We start from the raw sequence: 16,684 nt of genomic DNA, 5'->3' as shown, positions 1-16,684 counted from the left end.
ATGCTGAAATAGTGTTTCTGTTGAAATGAAGTGAAATCAAGCCCAAATCTGCTCAAAAGCTTTTCTCTCTATTAGATAAAGCTGTTTCATTCAGTATTCAGTGCAAATCTTGCCAAACTGAAACAAGCTTATGTCTTATGAAGTACAATGTTTTCTGCAATGCTGTAAGACAGTTTTTAATGTGTTAGAAGTTATATGCACAAAAACTTATGTTAGGACTTCAATGATCAAGATTGTCAGTTTACAGCTTTCTGAGTCCAGTAATGCTGAAATAGTGTTTCTGTTGAAATGAAGTGAAATCAAGCCCAAATCTGCTCAAAAGCTTTTCTCTCTATTAGAGAATGCGGTTTCATCCAGTATTCAGTGCAAATCTTGCAAAACTGATAGATGCTTATGCCATATGAAATACAATGTTTTCTGCAATGCTGTAAGACAGTTTTTAATGTGTTAGAAGTTATATGCACAAAAACTAATGTTAGGACTTCAATGATCAAGATTGTCAGTTTACAGCTTTCTGAGTCCAGTAATGCTGAAATAGTGTTTCTGTTCAAATGAAGTGAAATCTAGCCCAAATCTGCTCAAAAGCTTGTCTCTCTATTAGAGAAAGCTGTTTCATTCAATATTCAGTGCAAATCTTGCCAAACTGAAACATGCTTATGTCTTATGAAATAAAATGTTTTCTGCAATGCTGTAAGACAGTTTTGAATGTGTTAGAAGTTATATGCACAAAAACTAATGTTAGGACTTCAATGATCAAGATTGTCAGTTTACAGCTTTCTGAGTCCAGTAATGCTGAAATAGTGTTTCTGTTCAAATGAAGTGAAATCAAGCCCAAATCTGCTCAAAAGCTTTTCCCTCTATTAGAGAAACCTGTTTCATTCAGTATTCAGTGCAAATCTTGCCAAACTGAAACATGCTTATGTCTTATGAAATAAAATGTTTTCTGCAATGCTGTAAGACAGTTTTTAATGTGTTAGAAGTTATATACACAAAAACTAATGTTAGGACTGCAATGATCAAGATTGTCAGTTTACAGCTTTCTGAGTCCAGTAATGTTGAAATAGTGTTTCTGTTCAAATGAAGTGAAATCAAGCCCAAATCTGCTCAAAAGCTTTTCTCTCTATTAGATAAAGCTGTTTCATTCAATATTCAGTGCAAATCTTGCCAAACTGAAACCTGCTTATGCCTTATGAAGTACAATGTTTTCTGCAATGCTGTAAGACAGTTTTTAATGTGTTAGAAGTTATATGCACAAAAACTTATGTTAGGACTTCAATGATCAAGATTGTCAGTTTACAGCTTTCTGAGTCCAGTAATGCTGAAATAGTGTTTCTGTTGATATGAAGTGAAATCAAGCCCAAATCTGCTCAAAAGCTTTTCTCTCTATTAGAGAAAGCTGTTTCATTCAGTATTCAGTGCTAATCTTGCCAAACTGAAACAAGCTTATGCCTTATGAAGTACAATGTTTTCTGCAATGCTGTAAGACAGTTTTTAATGTGTTAGAAGTTATATGCACAAAAACTTATGTTAGGACTTCAATGATCAAGATTGTCAGTTTACAGCTTTCTGAGTCCAGTAATGCTGAAATAGTGTTTCTGTTGAAATGAAGTGAAATCAAGCCCAAATCTGCTCAAAAGCTTTTCTCTCTATTAGATAAAGCTGTTTCATTCAGTATTCAGTGCAAATCTTGCCAAACTGAAACAAGCTTATGCCTTATGAAGTACAATGTTTTCTGCAATGCTGTAAGACAGTTTTTAATGTGTTAGAAGTTATATACACAAAAACTTATGTTAGGACTTCAATGATCAAGATTGTCAGTTTACAGCTTTCTGAGTCCAGTAATGCTGAAATAGTGTTTCTGTTCAAATGAAGTGAAATCAAGCCCAAATCTGCTCAAAAGCTTTTCTCTCTATTAGAGAAAGCTGTTTCATTCAGTATTCAGTGCAAATCTTGCTAAACTGAAACATGCTTATGTCTTATGAAATAAAATGTTTTCTGCAATGCTGTAAGACAGTTTTTAATGTGTTAGAAGTTATATGCACAAAAACTAATGTTAGGACTTCAATGATCAAGATTGTCAGTTTACAGCTTTCTGAGTCCAGTAATGCTGAAATAGTGTTTCTGTTGAAATGAAGTGAAATCAAGCCCAAATCTGCTCAAAACCTTTTCTCTCTATTAGATAAAGCTGTTTCATTCAGTATTCAGTGCAAATCTTGCCAAACTGAAACAAGCTTATGTCTTATGAAGTACAATGTTTTCTGCAAAACTGTAAGACAGTTTTTAATGTGTTAGAAGTTATATGCACAAAAACTTATGTTAGGACTTCAATGATCAAGATTGTCAGTTTACAGCTTTCTGAGTCCAGTAATGCTGAAATAGTGTTTCTGTTGAAATGAAGTGAAATCAAGCCCAAATCTGCTCAAAAGCTTTTCTCTCTATTAGATAAAGCTGTTTCATTCAGTATTCAGTGCAAATCTTGCCAAACTGAAACAAGCTTATGTCTTATGTAGTACAATGTTTTCTGCAATGCTGTAAGACAGTTTTTAATGTGTTAGAAGTTATATGCACAAAAACTTATGTTAGGACTTCAATGATCAAGATTGTCAGTTTACAGCTTTCTGAGTCCAGTAATGCTGAAATAGTGTTTCTGTTCAAATGAAGTGAAATCAAGCCCAAATCTGCTCAAAAGCTTTTCTCTCTATTAGATAAAGCTGTTTCATTCAGTATTCAGTGCAAATCTTGCCAAACTGAAACAAGTTTATGCCTTATGAAGTACAATGTTTTCTGCAATGCTGTAAGACAGTTTTTAATGTGTTAGAAGTTATATACACAAAAACTTATGTTAGGACTTCAATGATCAAGATTGTCAGTTTACAGCTTTCTGAGTCCAGTAATGCTGAAATAGTGTTTCTGTTCAAATGAAGTGAAATCAAGCCCAAATCTGCTCAAAAGCTTTTCTCTCTATTAGAGAAAGCTGTTTCATTCAGTATTCAGTGCAAATCTTGCTAAACTGAAACATGCTTATGTCTTATGAAATAAAATGTTTTCTGCAGTGCTGTAAGACAGTTTTTAATGTGTTAGAAGTTATATGCACAAAAACTAATGTTAGGACTGCAATGATCAAGATTGTCAGTTTACAGCTTTCTGAGTCCAGTAATGCTGAAATAGTGTTTCTGTTCAAATGAAGTGAAATCTAGCCCAAATCTGCTCAAAAGCTTGTCTCTCTATTAGAGAAAGCTGTTTCATTCAATATTCAGTGCAAATCTTGCCAAACTGAAACATGCTTATGTCTTATGAAATAAAATGTTTTCTGCAATGCTGTAAGACAGTTTTTAATGTGTTAGAAGTTATATGCACAAAAACTAATGTTAGGACTTCAATGATCAAGATTGTCAGTTTACAGCTTTCTGAGTCCAGTAATGCTGAAAAATAGTGTTTCTTTTGAAATGAAGTGAAATCAAGCCCAAATCTGCTCAAAAGCTTTTCTCTCTATTAGAGAAAGCTGTTTCATTCAGTATTCAGTGCAAATCTTGCTAAACTGAAACATGCTTATGTCTTATGAAATAAAATGTTTTCTGCAATGCTGTAAGACAGTTTTTAATGTGTTAGAAGTTATATGCACAAAAACTAATGTTAGGACTTCAATGATCAAGATTGTCAGTTTACAGCTTTCTGAGTCCAGTAATGCTGAAATAGTGTTTCTGTTGAAATGAAGTGAAATCAAGCCCAAATCTGCTCAAAAGCTTTTCTCTCTATTAGATAAAGCTGTTTCATTCAGTATTCAGTGCAAATCTTGCCAAACTGAAACAAGCTTATGTCTTATGAAGTACAATGTTTTCTGCAATGCTGTAAGACAGTTTTTAATGTGTTAGAAGTTATATGCACAAAAACTTATGTTAGGACTTCAATGATCAAGATTGTCAGTTTACAGCTTTCTGAGTCCAGTAATGCTGAAATAGTGTTTCTGTTGAAATGAAGTGAAATCAAGCCCAAATCTGCTCAAAAGCTTTTCTCTCTATTGGATAAAGCTGTTTCATTCAGTATTCAGTGCAAATCTTGCCAAACTGAAACAAGCTTATGCCTTATGAAGTACAATGTTTTCTGCAATGCTGTAAGACAGTTTTTAATGTGTTAGAAGTTATATACACAAAAACTTATGTTAGGACTTCAATGATCAAGATTGTCAGTTTACAGCTTTCTGAGTCCAGTAATGCTGAAATAGTGTTTCTGTTCAAATGAAGTGAAATCAAGCCCAAATCTGCTCAAAAGCTTTTCTCTCTATTAGAGAAAGCTGTTTCATTCAGTATTCAGTGCAAATCTTGCTAAACTGAAACATGCTTATGTCTTATGAAATAAAATGTTTTCTGCAATGCTGTAAGACAGTTTTTAATGTGTTAGAAGTTATATGCACAAAAACTAATGTTAGGACTGCAATGATCAAGATTGTCAGTTTACAGCTTTCTGAGTCCAGTAATGTTGAAATAGTGTTTCTGTTCAAATGAAGTGAAATCAAGCCCAAATCTGCTCAAAAGCTTTTCTCTCTATTAGAGAAAGCTGTTTCATTCAATATTCAGTGCAAATCTAGCCAAACTGAAACAAGCTTATGCCTTATGAAGTACAATGTTTTCTGCAATGCTGTAAGACAGTTTTTAATGTGTTAGAAGTTATATGCACAAAAACTTATGTTAGGACTTCAATGATCAAGATTGTCAGTTTACAGCTTTCTGAGTCCAGTAATGCTGAAATAGTGTTTCTGTTTAAATGAAGTGAAATCAAGCCCAAATCTGCTCAAAAGCTTTTCTCTCTATTGGATAAAGCTGTTTCATTCAGTATTCAGTGCAAATCTTGCCAAACTGAAACAAGCTTATGTCTTATGAAGTACAATGTTTTCTGCAATGCTGTAAGACAGTTTTTAATGTGTTAGAAGTTATATGCACAAAAACTTATGTTAGGACTTCAATGATCAAGATTGTCAGTTTACAGCTTTCTGAGTCCAGTAATGCTGAAATAGTGTTTCTGTTCAAATGAAGTGAAATCAAGCCCAAATCTGCTCAAAAGCTTTTCTCTCTATTAGAGAATGCGGTTTCATTCAGTATTCAGTGCAAATCTTGCCAAACTGATAGATGCTTATGCCATATGAAATACAATGTTTTCTGCAATGCTGTAAGACAGTTTTTAATGTGTTAGAAGTTATATGCACAAAAACTAATGTTAGGACTTCAATGATCAAGATTGTCAGTTTACAGCTTTCTGAGTCCAGTAATGCTGAAATAGTGTTTCTGTTTAAATGAAGTGAAATCAAGCCCAAATCTGCTCAAAAGCTTTTCTCTCTATTAGATAAAGCTGTTTCATTCAGTATTCAGTGCAAATCTTGCCAAACTGAAACAAGCTTATGTCTTATGAAGTACAATGTTTTCTGCAATGCTGTAAGACAGTTTTTAATGTGTTAGAAGTTATATGCACAAAAACTTATGTTAGGACTTCAATGATCAAGATTGTCAGTTTACAGCTTTCTGAGTCCAGTAATGCTGAAATAGTGTTTCTGTTGAAATGAAGTGAAATCAAGCCCAAATCTGCTCAAAAGCTTTTCTCTCTATTAGATAAAGCTGTTTCATTCAGTATTCAGTGCAAATCTTGCCAAACTGAAACAAGCTTATGTCTTATGAAGTACAATGTTTTCTGCAATGCTGTAAGACAGTTTTTAATGTGTTAGAAGTTATATGCACAAAAACTTATGTTAGGACTTCAATGATCAAGATTGTCAGTTTACAGCTTTCTGAGTCCAGTAATGCTGAAATAGTGTTTCTGTTCAAATGAAGTGAAATCAAGCCCAAATCTGCTCAAAAGCTTTTCTCTCTATTAGATAAAGCTGTTTCATTCAGAATTCAGTGCAAATCTTGCCAAACTGAAACAAGCTTATGCCTTATGAAGTACAATGTTTTCTGCAATGCTGTAAGACAGTTTTTAATGTGTTAGAAGTTATATACACAAAAACTTATGTTAGGACTTCAATGATCAAGATTGTCAGTTTACAGCTTTCTGAGTCCAGTAATGCTTAAATAGTGTTTCTGTTCAAATGAAGTGAAATCAAGCCCAAATCTGCTCAAAAGCTTTTCTCTCTATTAGAGAAAGCTGTTTCATTCAGTATTCAGTGCAAATCTTGCTAAACTGAAACATGCTTATGTCTTATGAAATAAAATGTTTTCTGCAATGCTGTAAGACAGTTTTTAATGTGTTAGAAGTTATATGCACAAAAACTAATGTTAGGACTTCAATGATCAAGATTGTCAGTTTACAGCTTTCTGAGTCCAGTAATGCTGAAATAGTGTTTCTGTTGAAATGAAGTGAAATCAAGCCCAAATCTGCTCAAAACCTTTTCTCTCTATTAGAGAAACCTGTTTCATTCAGTATTCAGTGCAAATCTTGCCAAACTGAAACATGCTTATGTCTTATGAAATAAAATGTTTTCTGCAATGCTGTAAGACAGTTTTTAATGTGTTAGAAGTTATATGCACAAAAACTTATGTTAGGACTTCAATGATCAAGATTGTCAGTTTACAGCTTTCTGAGTCCAGTAATGCTGAAATAGTGTTTCTGTTGAAATGAAGTGAAATCAAGCCCAAATCTGCTCAAAAGCTTTTCTCTCTATTAGATAAAGCTGTTTCATTCAGTATTCAGTGCAAATCTTGCCAAACTGAAACAAGCTTATGTCTTATGAAGTACAATGTTTTCTGCAATGCTGTAAGACAGTTTTTAATGTGTTAGAAGTTATATGCACAAAAACTTATGTTAGGACTTCAATGATCAAGATTGTCAGTTTACAGCTTTCTGAGTCCAGTAATGCTGAAATAGTGTTTCTGTTGAAATGAAGTGAAATCAAGCCCAAATCTGCTCAAAAGCTTTTCTCTCTATTAGAGAATGCGGTTTCATCCAGTATTCAGTGCAAATCTTGCAAAACTGATAGATGCTTATGCCATATGAAATACAATGTTTTCTGCAATGCTGTAAGACAGTTTTTAATGTGTTAGAAGTTATATGCACAAAAACTAATGTTAGGACTTCAATGATCAAGATTGTCAGTTTACAGCTTTCTGAGTCCAGTAATGCTGAAATAGTGTTTCTGTTCAAATGAAGTGAAATCTAGCCCAAATCTGCTCAAAAGCTTGTCTCTCTATTAGAGAAAGCTGTTTCATTCAATATTCAGTGCAAATCTTGCCAAACTGAAACATGCTTATGTCTTATGAAATAAAATGTTTTCTGCAATGCTGTAAGACAGTTTTGAATGTGTTAGAAGTTATATGCACAAAAACTAATGTTAGGACTTCAATGATCAAGATTGTCAGTTTACAGCTTTCTGAGTCCAGTAATGCTGAAATAGTGTTTCTGTTCAAATGAAGTGAAATCAAGCCCAAATCTGCTCAAAAGCTTTTCCCTCTATTAGAGAAACCTGTTTCATTCAGTATTCAGTGCAAATCTTGCCAAACTGAAACATGCTTATGTCTTATGAAATAAAATGTTTTCTGCAATGCTGTAAGACAGTTTTTAATGTGTTAGAAGTTATATACACAAAAACTAATGTTAGGACTGCAATGATCAAGATTGTCAGTTTACAGCTTTCTGAGTCCAGTAATGTTGAAATAGTGTTTCTGTTCAAATGAAGTGAAATCAAGCCCAAATCTGCTCAAAAGCTTTTCTCTCTATTAGATAAAGCTGTTTCATTCAATATTCAGTGCAAATCTTGCCAAACTGAAACCTGCTTATGCCTTATGAAGTACAATGTTTTCTGCAATGCTGTAAGACAGTTTTTAATGTGTTAGAAGTTATATGCACAAAAACTTATGTTAGGACTTCAATGATCAAGATTGTCAGTTTACAGCTTTCTGAGTCCAGTAATGCTGAAATAGTGTTTCTGTTGATATGAAGTGAAATCAAGCCCAAATCTGCTCAAAAGCTTTTCTCTCTATTAGAGAAAGCTGTTTCATTCAGTATTCAGTGCTAATCTTGCCAAACTGAAACAAGCTTATGCCTTATGAAGTACAATGTTTTCTGCAATGCTGTAAGACAGTTTTTAATGTGTTAGAAGTTATATGCACAAAAACTTATGTTAGGACTTCAATGATCAAGATTGTCAGTTTACAGCTTTCTGAGTCCAGTAATGCTGAAATAGTGTTTCTGTTCAAATGAAGTGAAATCAAGCCCAAATCTGCTCAAAAGCTTTTCTCTCTATTAGAGAAAGCTGTTTCATTCAGTATTCAGTGCAAATCTTGCTAAACTGAAACATGCTTATGTCTTATGAAATAAAATGTTTTCTGCAATGCTGTAAGACAGTTTTTAATGTGTTAGAAGTTATATGCACAAAAACTAATGTTAGGACTGCAATGATCAAGATTGTCAGTTTACAGCTTTCTGAGTCCAGTAATGTTGAAATAGTGTTTCTGTTCAAATGAAGTGAAATCAAGCCCAAATCTGCTCAAAAGCTTTTCTCTCTATTAGAGAAAGCTGTTTCATTCAATATTCAGTGCAAATCTAGCCAAACTGAAACAAGCTTATGCCTTATGAAGTACAATGTTTTCTGCAATGCTGTAAGACAGTTTTTAATGTGTTAGAAGTTATATGCACAAAAACTTATGTTAGGACTTCAATGATCAAGATTGTCAGTTTACAGCTTTCTGAGTCCAGTAATGCTGAAATAGTGTTTCTGTTTAAATGAAGTGAAATCAAGCCCAAATCTGCTCAAAAGCTTTTCTCTCTATTGGATAAAGCTGTTTCATTCAGTATTCAGTGCAAATCTTGCCAAACTGAAACAAGCTTATGTCTTATGAAGTACAATGTTTTCTGCAATGCTGTAAGACAGTTTTTAATGTGTTAGAAGTTATATGCACAAAAACTTATGTTAGGACTTCAATGATCAAGATTGTCAGTTTACAGCTTTCTGAGTCCAGTAATGCTGAAATAGTGTTTCTGTTCAAATGAAGTGAAATCAAGCCCAAATCTGCTCAAAAGCTTTTCTCTCTATTAGAGAATGCGGTTTCATTCAGTATTCAGTGCAAATCTTGCCAAACTGATAGATGCTTATGCCATATGAAATACAATGTTTTCTGCAATGCTGTAAGACAGTTTTTAATGTGTTAGAAGTTATATGCACAAAAACTAATGTTAGGACTTCAATGATCAAGATTGTCAGTTTACAGCTTTCTGAGTCCAGTAATGCTGAAATAGTGTTTCTGTTTAAATGAAGTGAAATCAAGCCCAAATCTGCTCAAAAGCTTTTCTCTCTATTAGATAAAGCTGTTTCATTCAGTATTCAGTGCAAATCTTGCCAAACTGAAACAAGCTTATGTCTTATGAAGTACAATGTTTTCTGCAATGCTGTAAGACAGTTTTTAATGTGTTAGAAGTTATATGCACAAAAACTTATGTTAGGACTTCAATGATCAAGATTGTCAGTTTACAGCTTTCTGAGTCCAGTAATGCTGAAATAGTGTTTCTGTTGAAATGAAGTGAAATCAAGCCCAAATCTGCTCAAAAGCTTTTCTCTCTATTAGATAAAGCTGTTTCATTCAGTATTCAGTGCAAATCTTGCCAAACTGAAACAAGCTTATGTCTTATGAAGTACAATGTTTTCTGCAATGCTGTAAGACAGTTTTTAATGTGTTAGAAGTTATATGCACAAAAACTTATGTTAGGACTTCAATGATCAAGATTGTCAGTTTACAGCTTTCTGAGTCCAGTAATGCTGAAATAGTGTTTCTGTTCAAATGAAGTGAAATCAAGCCCAAATCTGCTCAAAAGCTTTTCTCTCTATTAGATAAAGCTGTTTCATTCAGAATTCAGTGCAAATCTTGCCAAACTGAAACAAGCTTATGCCTTATGAAGTACAATGTTTTCTGCAATGCTGTAAGACAGTTTTTAATGTGTTAGAAGTTATATACACAAAAACTTATGTTAGGACTTCAATGATCAAGATTGTCAGTTTACAGCTTTCTGAGTCCAGTAATGCTTAAATAGTGTTTCTGTTCAAATGAAGTGAAATCAAGCCCAAATCTGCTCAAAAGCTTTTCTCTCTATTAGAGAAAGCTGTTTCATTCAGTATTCAGTGCAAATCTTGCTAAACTGAAACATGCTTATGTCTTATGAAATAAAATGTTTTCTGCAATGCTGTAAGACAGTTTTTAATGTGTTAGAAGTTATATGCACAAAAACTAATGTTAGGACTTCAATGATCAAGATTGTCAGTTTACAGCTTTCTGAGTCCAGTAATGCTGAAATAGTGTTTCTGTTGAAATGAAGTGAAATCAAGCCCAAATCTGCTCAAAACCTTTTCTCTCTATTAGAGAAACCTGTTTCATTCAGTATTCAGTGCAAATCTTGCCAAACTGAAACATGCTTATGTCTTATGAAATAAAATGTTTTCTGCAATGCTGTAAGACAGTTTTTAATGTGTTAGAAGTTATATGCACAAAAACTTATGTTAGGACTTCAATGATCAAGATTGTCAGTTTACAGCTTTCTGAGTCCAGTAATGCTGAAATAGTGTTTCTGTTGAAATGAAGTGAAATCAAGCCCAAATCTGCTCAAAAGCTTTTCTCTCTATTAGATAAAGCTGTTTCATTCAGTATTCAGTGCAAATCTTGCCAAACTGAAACAAGCTTATGTCTTATGAAGTACAATGTTTTCTGCAATGCTGTAAGACAGTTTTTAATGTGTTAGAAGTTATATGCACAAAAACTTATGTTAGGACTTCAATGATCAAGATTGTCAGTTTACAGCTTTCTGAGTCCAGTAATGCTGAAATAGTGTTTCTGTTGAAATGAAGTGAAATCAAGCCCAAATCTGCTCAAAAGCTTTTCTCTCTATTAGAGAATGCGGTTTCATCCAGTATTCAGTGCAAATCTTGCAAAACTGATAGATGCTTATGCCATATGAAATACAATGTTTTCTGCAATGCTGTAAGACAGTTTTTAATGTGTTAGAAGTTATATGCACAAAAACTAATGTTAGGACTTCAATGATCAAGATTGTCAGTTTACAGCTTTCTGAGTCCAGTAATGCTGAAATAGTGTTTCTGTTCAAATGAAGTGAAATCTAGCCCAAATCTGCTCAAAAGCTTGTCTCTCTATTAGAGAAAGCTGTTTCATTCAATATTCAGTGCAAATCTTGCCAAACTGAAACATGCTTATGTCTTATGAAATAAAATGTTTTCTGCAATGCTGTAAGACAGTTTTGAATGTGTTAGAAGTTATATGCACAAAAACTAATGTTAGGACTTCAATGATCAAGATTGTCAGTTTACAGCTTTCTGAGTCCAGTAATGCTGAAATAGTGTTTCTGTTCAAATGAAGTGAAATCAAGCCCAAATCTGCTCAAAAGCTTTTCCCTCTATTAGAGAAACCTGTTTCATTCAGTATTCAGTGCAAATCTTGCCAAACTGAAACATGCTTATGTCTTATGAAATAAAATGTTTTCTGCAATGCTGTAAGACAGTTTTTAATGTGTTAGAAGTTATATACACAAAAACTAATGTTAGGACTGCAATGATCAAGATTGTCAGTTTACAGCTTTCTGAGTCCAGTAATGTTGAAATAGTGTTTCTGTTCAAATGAAGTGAAATCAAGCCCAAATCTGCTCAAAAGCTTTTCTCTCTATTAGATAAAGCTGTTTCATTCAATATTCAGTGCAAATCTTGCCAAACTGAAACCTGCTTATGCCTTATGAAGTACAATGTTTTCTGCAATGCTGTAAGACAGTTTTTAATGTGTTAGAAGTTATATGCACAAAAACTTATGTTAGGACTTCAATGATCAAGATTGTCAGTTTACAGCTTTCTGAGTCCAGTAATGCTGAAATAGTGTTTCTGTTGATATGAAGTGAAATCAAGCCCAAATCTGCTCAAAAGCTTTTCTCTCTATTAGAGAAAGCTGTTTCATTCAGTATTCAGTGCTAATCTTGCCAAACTGAAACAAGCTTATGCCTTATGAAGTACAATGTTTTCTGCAATGCTGTAAGACAGTTTTTAATGTGTTAGAAGTTATATGCACAAAAACTTATGTTAGGACTTCAATGATCAAGATTGTCAGTTTACAGCTTTCTGAGTCCAGTAATGCTGAAATAGTGTTTCTGTTGAAATGAAGTGAAATCAAGCCCAAATCTGCTCAAAAGCTTTTCTCTCTATTAGATAAAGCTGTTTCATTCAGTATTCAGTGCAAATCTTGCCAAACTGAAACAAGCTTATGCCTTATGAAGTACAATGTTTTCTGCAATGCTGTAAGACAGTTTTTAATGTGTTAGAAGTTATATACACAAAAACTTATGTTAGGACTTCAATGATCAAGATTGTCAGTTTACAGCTTTCTGAGTCCAGTAATGCTGAAATAGTGTTTCTGTTCAAATGAAGTGAAATCAAGCCCAAATCTGCTCAAAAGCTTTTCTCTCTATTAGAGAAAGCTGTTTCATTCAGTATTCAGTGCAAATCTTGCTAAACTGAAACATGCTTATGTCTTATGAAATAAAATGTTTTCTGCAATGCTGTAAGACAGTTTTTAATGTGTTAGAAGTTATATGCACAAAAACTAATGTTAGGACTTCAATGATCAAGATTGTCAGTTTACAGCTTTCTGAGTCCAGTAATGCTGAAATAGTGTTTCTGTTGAAATGAAGTGAAATCAAGCCCAAATCTGCTCAAAACCTTTTCTCTCTATTAGATAAAGCTGTTTCATTCAGTATTCAGTGCAAATCTTGCCAAACTGAAACAAGCTTATGTCTTATGAAGTACAATGTTTTCTGCAAAACTGTAAGACAGTTTTTAATGTGTTAGAAGTTATATGCACAAAAACTTATGTTAGGACTTCAATGATCAAGATTGTCAGTTTACAGCTTTCTGAGTCCAGTAATGCTGAAATAGTGTTTCTGTTGAAATGAAGTGAAATCAAGCCCAAATCTGCTCAAAAGCTTTTCTCTCTATTAGATAAAGCTGTTTCATTCAGTATTCAGTGCAAATCTTGCCAAACTGAAACAAGCTTATGTCTTATGTAGTACAATGTTTTCTGCAATGCTGTAAGACAGTTTTTAATGTGTTAGAAGTTATATGCACAAAAACTTATGTTAGGACTTCAATGATCAAGATTGTCAGTTTACAGCTTTCTGAGTCCAGTAATGCTGAAATAGTGTTTCTGTTCAAATGAAGTGAAATCAAGCCCAAATCTGCTCAAAAGCTTTTCTCTCTATTAGATAAAGCTGTTTCATTCAGTATTCAGTGCAAATCTTGCCAAACTGAAACAAGTTTATGCCTTATGAAGTACAATGTTTTCTGCAATGCTGTAAGACAGTTTTTAATGTGTTAGAAGTTATATACACAAAAACTTATGTTAGGACTTCAATGATCAAGATTGTCAGTTTACAGCTTTCTGAGTCCAGTAATGCTGAAATAGTGTTTCTGTTCAAATGAAGTGAAATCAAGCCCAAATCTGCTCAAAAGCTTTTCTCTCTATTAGAGAAAGCTGTTTCATTCAGTATTCAGTGCAAATCTTGCTAAACTGAAACATGCTTATGTCTTATGAAATAAAATGTTTTCTGCAGTGCTGTAAGACAGTTTTTAATGTGTTAGAAGTTATATGCACAAAAACTAATGTTAGGACTGCAATGATCAAGATTGTCAGTTTACAGCTTTCTGAGTCCAGTAATGCTGAAATAGTGTTTCTGTTCAAATGAAGTGAAATCTAGCCCAAATCTGCTCAAAAGCTTGTCTCTCTATTAGAGAAAGCTGTTTCATTCAATATTCAGTGCAAATCTTGCCAAACTGAAACATGCTTATGTCTTATGAAATAAAATGTTTTCTGCAATGCTGTAAGACAGTTTTTAATGTGTTAGAAGTTATATGCACAAAAACTAATGTTAGGACTTCAATGATCAAGATTGTCAGTTTACAGCTTTCTGAGTCCAGTAATGCTGAAAAATAGTGTTTCTTTTGAAATGAAGTGAAATCAAGCCCAAATCTGCTCAAAAGCTTTTCTCTCTATTAGAGAAAGCTGTTTCATTCAGTATTCAGTGCAAATCTTGCTAAACTGAAACATGCTTATGTCTTATGAAATAAAATGTTTTCTGCAATGCTGTAAGACAGTTTTTAATGTGTTAGAAGTTATATGCACAAAAACTAATGTTAGGACTTCAATGATCAAGATTGTCAGTTTACAGCTTTCTGAGTCCAGTAATGCTGAAATAGTGTTTCTGTTGAAATGAAGTGAAATCAAGCCCAAATCTGCTCAAAAGCTTTTCTCTCTATTAGATAAAGCTGTTTCATTCAGTATTCAGTGCAAATCTTGCCAAACTGAAACAAGCTTATGTCTTATGAAGTACAATGTTTTCTGCAATGCTGTAAGACAGTTTTTAATGTGTTAGAAGTTATATGCACAAAAACTTATGTTAGGACTTCAATGATCAAGATTGTCAGTTTACAGCTTTCTGAGTCCAGTAATGCTGAAATAGTGTTTCTGTTGAAATGAAGTGAAATCAAGCCCAAATCTGCTCAAAAGCTTTTCTCTCTATTAGATAAAGCTGTTTCATTCAGTATTCAGTGCAAATCTTGCCAAACTGAAACAAGCTTATGTCTTATGAAGTACAATGTTTTCTGCAATGCTGTAAGACAGTTTTTAATGTGTTAGAAGTTATATGCACAAAAAACTTATGTTAGGACTTCAATGATCAAGATTGTCAGTTTACAGCTTTCTGAGTCCAGTAATGCTGAAATAGTGTTTCTGTTCAAATGAAGTGAAATCAAGCCCAAATCTGCTCAAAAGCTTTTCTCTCTATTAGATAAAGCTGTTTCATTCAGTATTCAGTGCAAATCTTGCCAAACTGAAACAAGCTTATGCCTTATGAAGTACAATGTTTTCTGCAATGCTGTAAGACAGTTTTTAATGTGTTAGAAGTTATATACACAAAAACTTATGTTAGGACTTCAATGATCAAGATTGTCAGTTTACAGCTTTCTGAGTCCAGTAATGCTGAAATAGTGTTTCTGTTCAAATGAAGTGAAATCAAGCCCAAATCTGCTCAAAAGCTTTTCTCTCTATTAGAGAAAGCTGTTTCATTCAGTATTCAGTGCAAATCTTGCCAAACTGAAACATGCTTATGTCTTATGAAATAAAATGTTTTCTGCAATGCTGTAAGACAGTTTTTAATGTGTTAGAAGTTATATACACAAAAACTTATGTTAGGACTTCAATGATCAAGATTGTCAGTTTACAGCTTTCTGAGTCCAGTAATGCTGAAATAGTGTTTCTGTTTAAATGAAGTGAAATCAAGCCCAAATCTGCTCAAAAGCTTTTCTCTCTATTGGATAAAGCTGTTTCATTCAGAATTCAGTGCAAATCTTGCCAAACTGAAACAAGCTTATGTCTTATGAAGTACAATGTTTTCTGCAATGCTGTAAGACAGTTTTTAATGTGTTAGAAGTTATATGCACAAAAACTTATGTTAGGACTTCAATGATCAAGATTGTCAGTTTACAGCTTTCTGAGTCCAGTAATGCTGAAATAGTGTTTCTGTTCAAATGAAGTGAAATCAAGCCCAAATCTGCTCAAAAGCTTTTCTCTCTATTAGAGAATGCGGTTTCATTCAGTATTCAGTGCAAATCTTGCCAAACTGATAGATGCTTATGCCATATGAAATACAATGTTTTCTGCAATGCTGTAAGACAGTTTTTAATGTGTTAGAAGTTATATGCACAAAAACTTATGTTAGGACTTCAATGATCAAGATTGTCAGTTTACAGCTTTCTGAGTCCAGTAATGCTGAAATAGTGTTTCTGTTCAAATGAAGTGAAATCTAGCCCAAATCTGCTCAAAAGCTTGTCTCTCTATTAGAGAAAGCTGTTTCATTCAATATTCAGTGCAAATCTTGCCAAACTGAAACATGCTTATGTCTTATGAAATAAAATGTTTTCTGCAATGCTGTAAGACAGTTTTTAATGTGTTAGAAGTTATATGCACAAAAACTAATGTTAGGACTTCAATGATCAAGATTGTCAGTTTACAGCTTTCTGAGTCCAGTAATAATGAAATAGTGTTTCTGTTGAAATGAAGTGAAATCAAGCCCAAATCTGCTCAAAACCTTTTCTCTCTATTAGATAAAGCTGTTTCATTCAGTATTCAGTGCAAATCTTGCCAAACTGAAACAAGCTTATGTCTTATGAAGTACAATGTTTTCTGCAATGCTGTAAGACAGTTTTTAATGTGTTAGAAGTTATATGCACAAAAACTTATGTTAGGACTTCAATGATCAAGATTGTCAGTTTACAGCTTTCTGAGTCCAGTAATGCTGAAATAGTGTTTCTGTTGAAATGAAGTGAAATCAAGCCCAAATCTGCTCAAAAGCTTTTCTCTCTATTAGATAAAGCTGTTTCATTCAGTATTCAGTGCAAATCTTGCCAAACTGAAACAAGCTTATGTCTTATGAAGTACAATGTTTTCTGCAATGCTGTAAGACAGTTTTTAATGTGTTAGAAGTTATATGCACAAAAACTTATGTTAGGACTTCAATGATCAAGATTGTCAGTTTACAGCTTTCTGAGTCCAGTAATGCTGAAATAGTGTTTCTGTTGAAATGAAGTGAAATCAAGCCCAAATCTGCTCAAAAGCTTTTCTCTCTATTAGATAAAGCTGTTTCATTCAGTATTCAGTGCAAATCT

The sequence above is a fragment of the Carassius gibelio genome, chromosome B18, assembly GCF_023724105.1.
Source record: "Carassius gibelio isolate Cgi1373 ecotype wild population from Czech Republic chromosome B18, carGib1.2-hapl.c, whole genome shotgun sequence".
In the NCBI taxonomy this organism is placed as follows: domain Eukaryota; kingdom Metazoa; phylum Chordata; class Actinopteri; order Cypriniformes; family Cyprinidae; genus Carassius; species Carassius gibelio.
The sequence above is the reverse complement of the archived record's forward strand: the minus strand, read 5'-3'. Positions refer to the sequence as shown.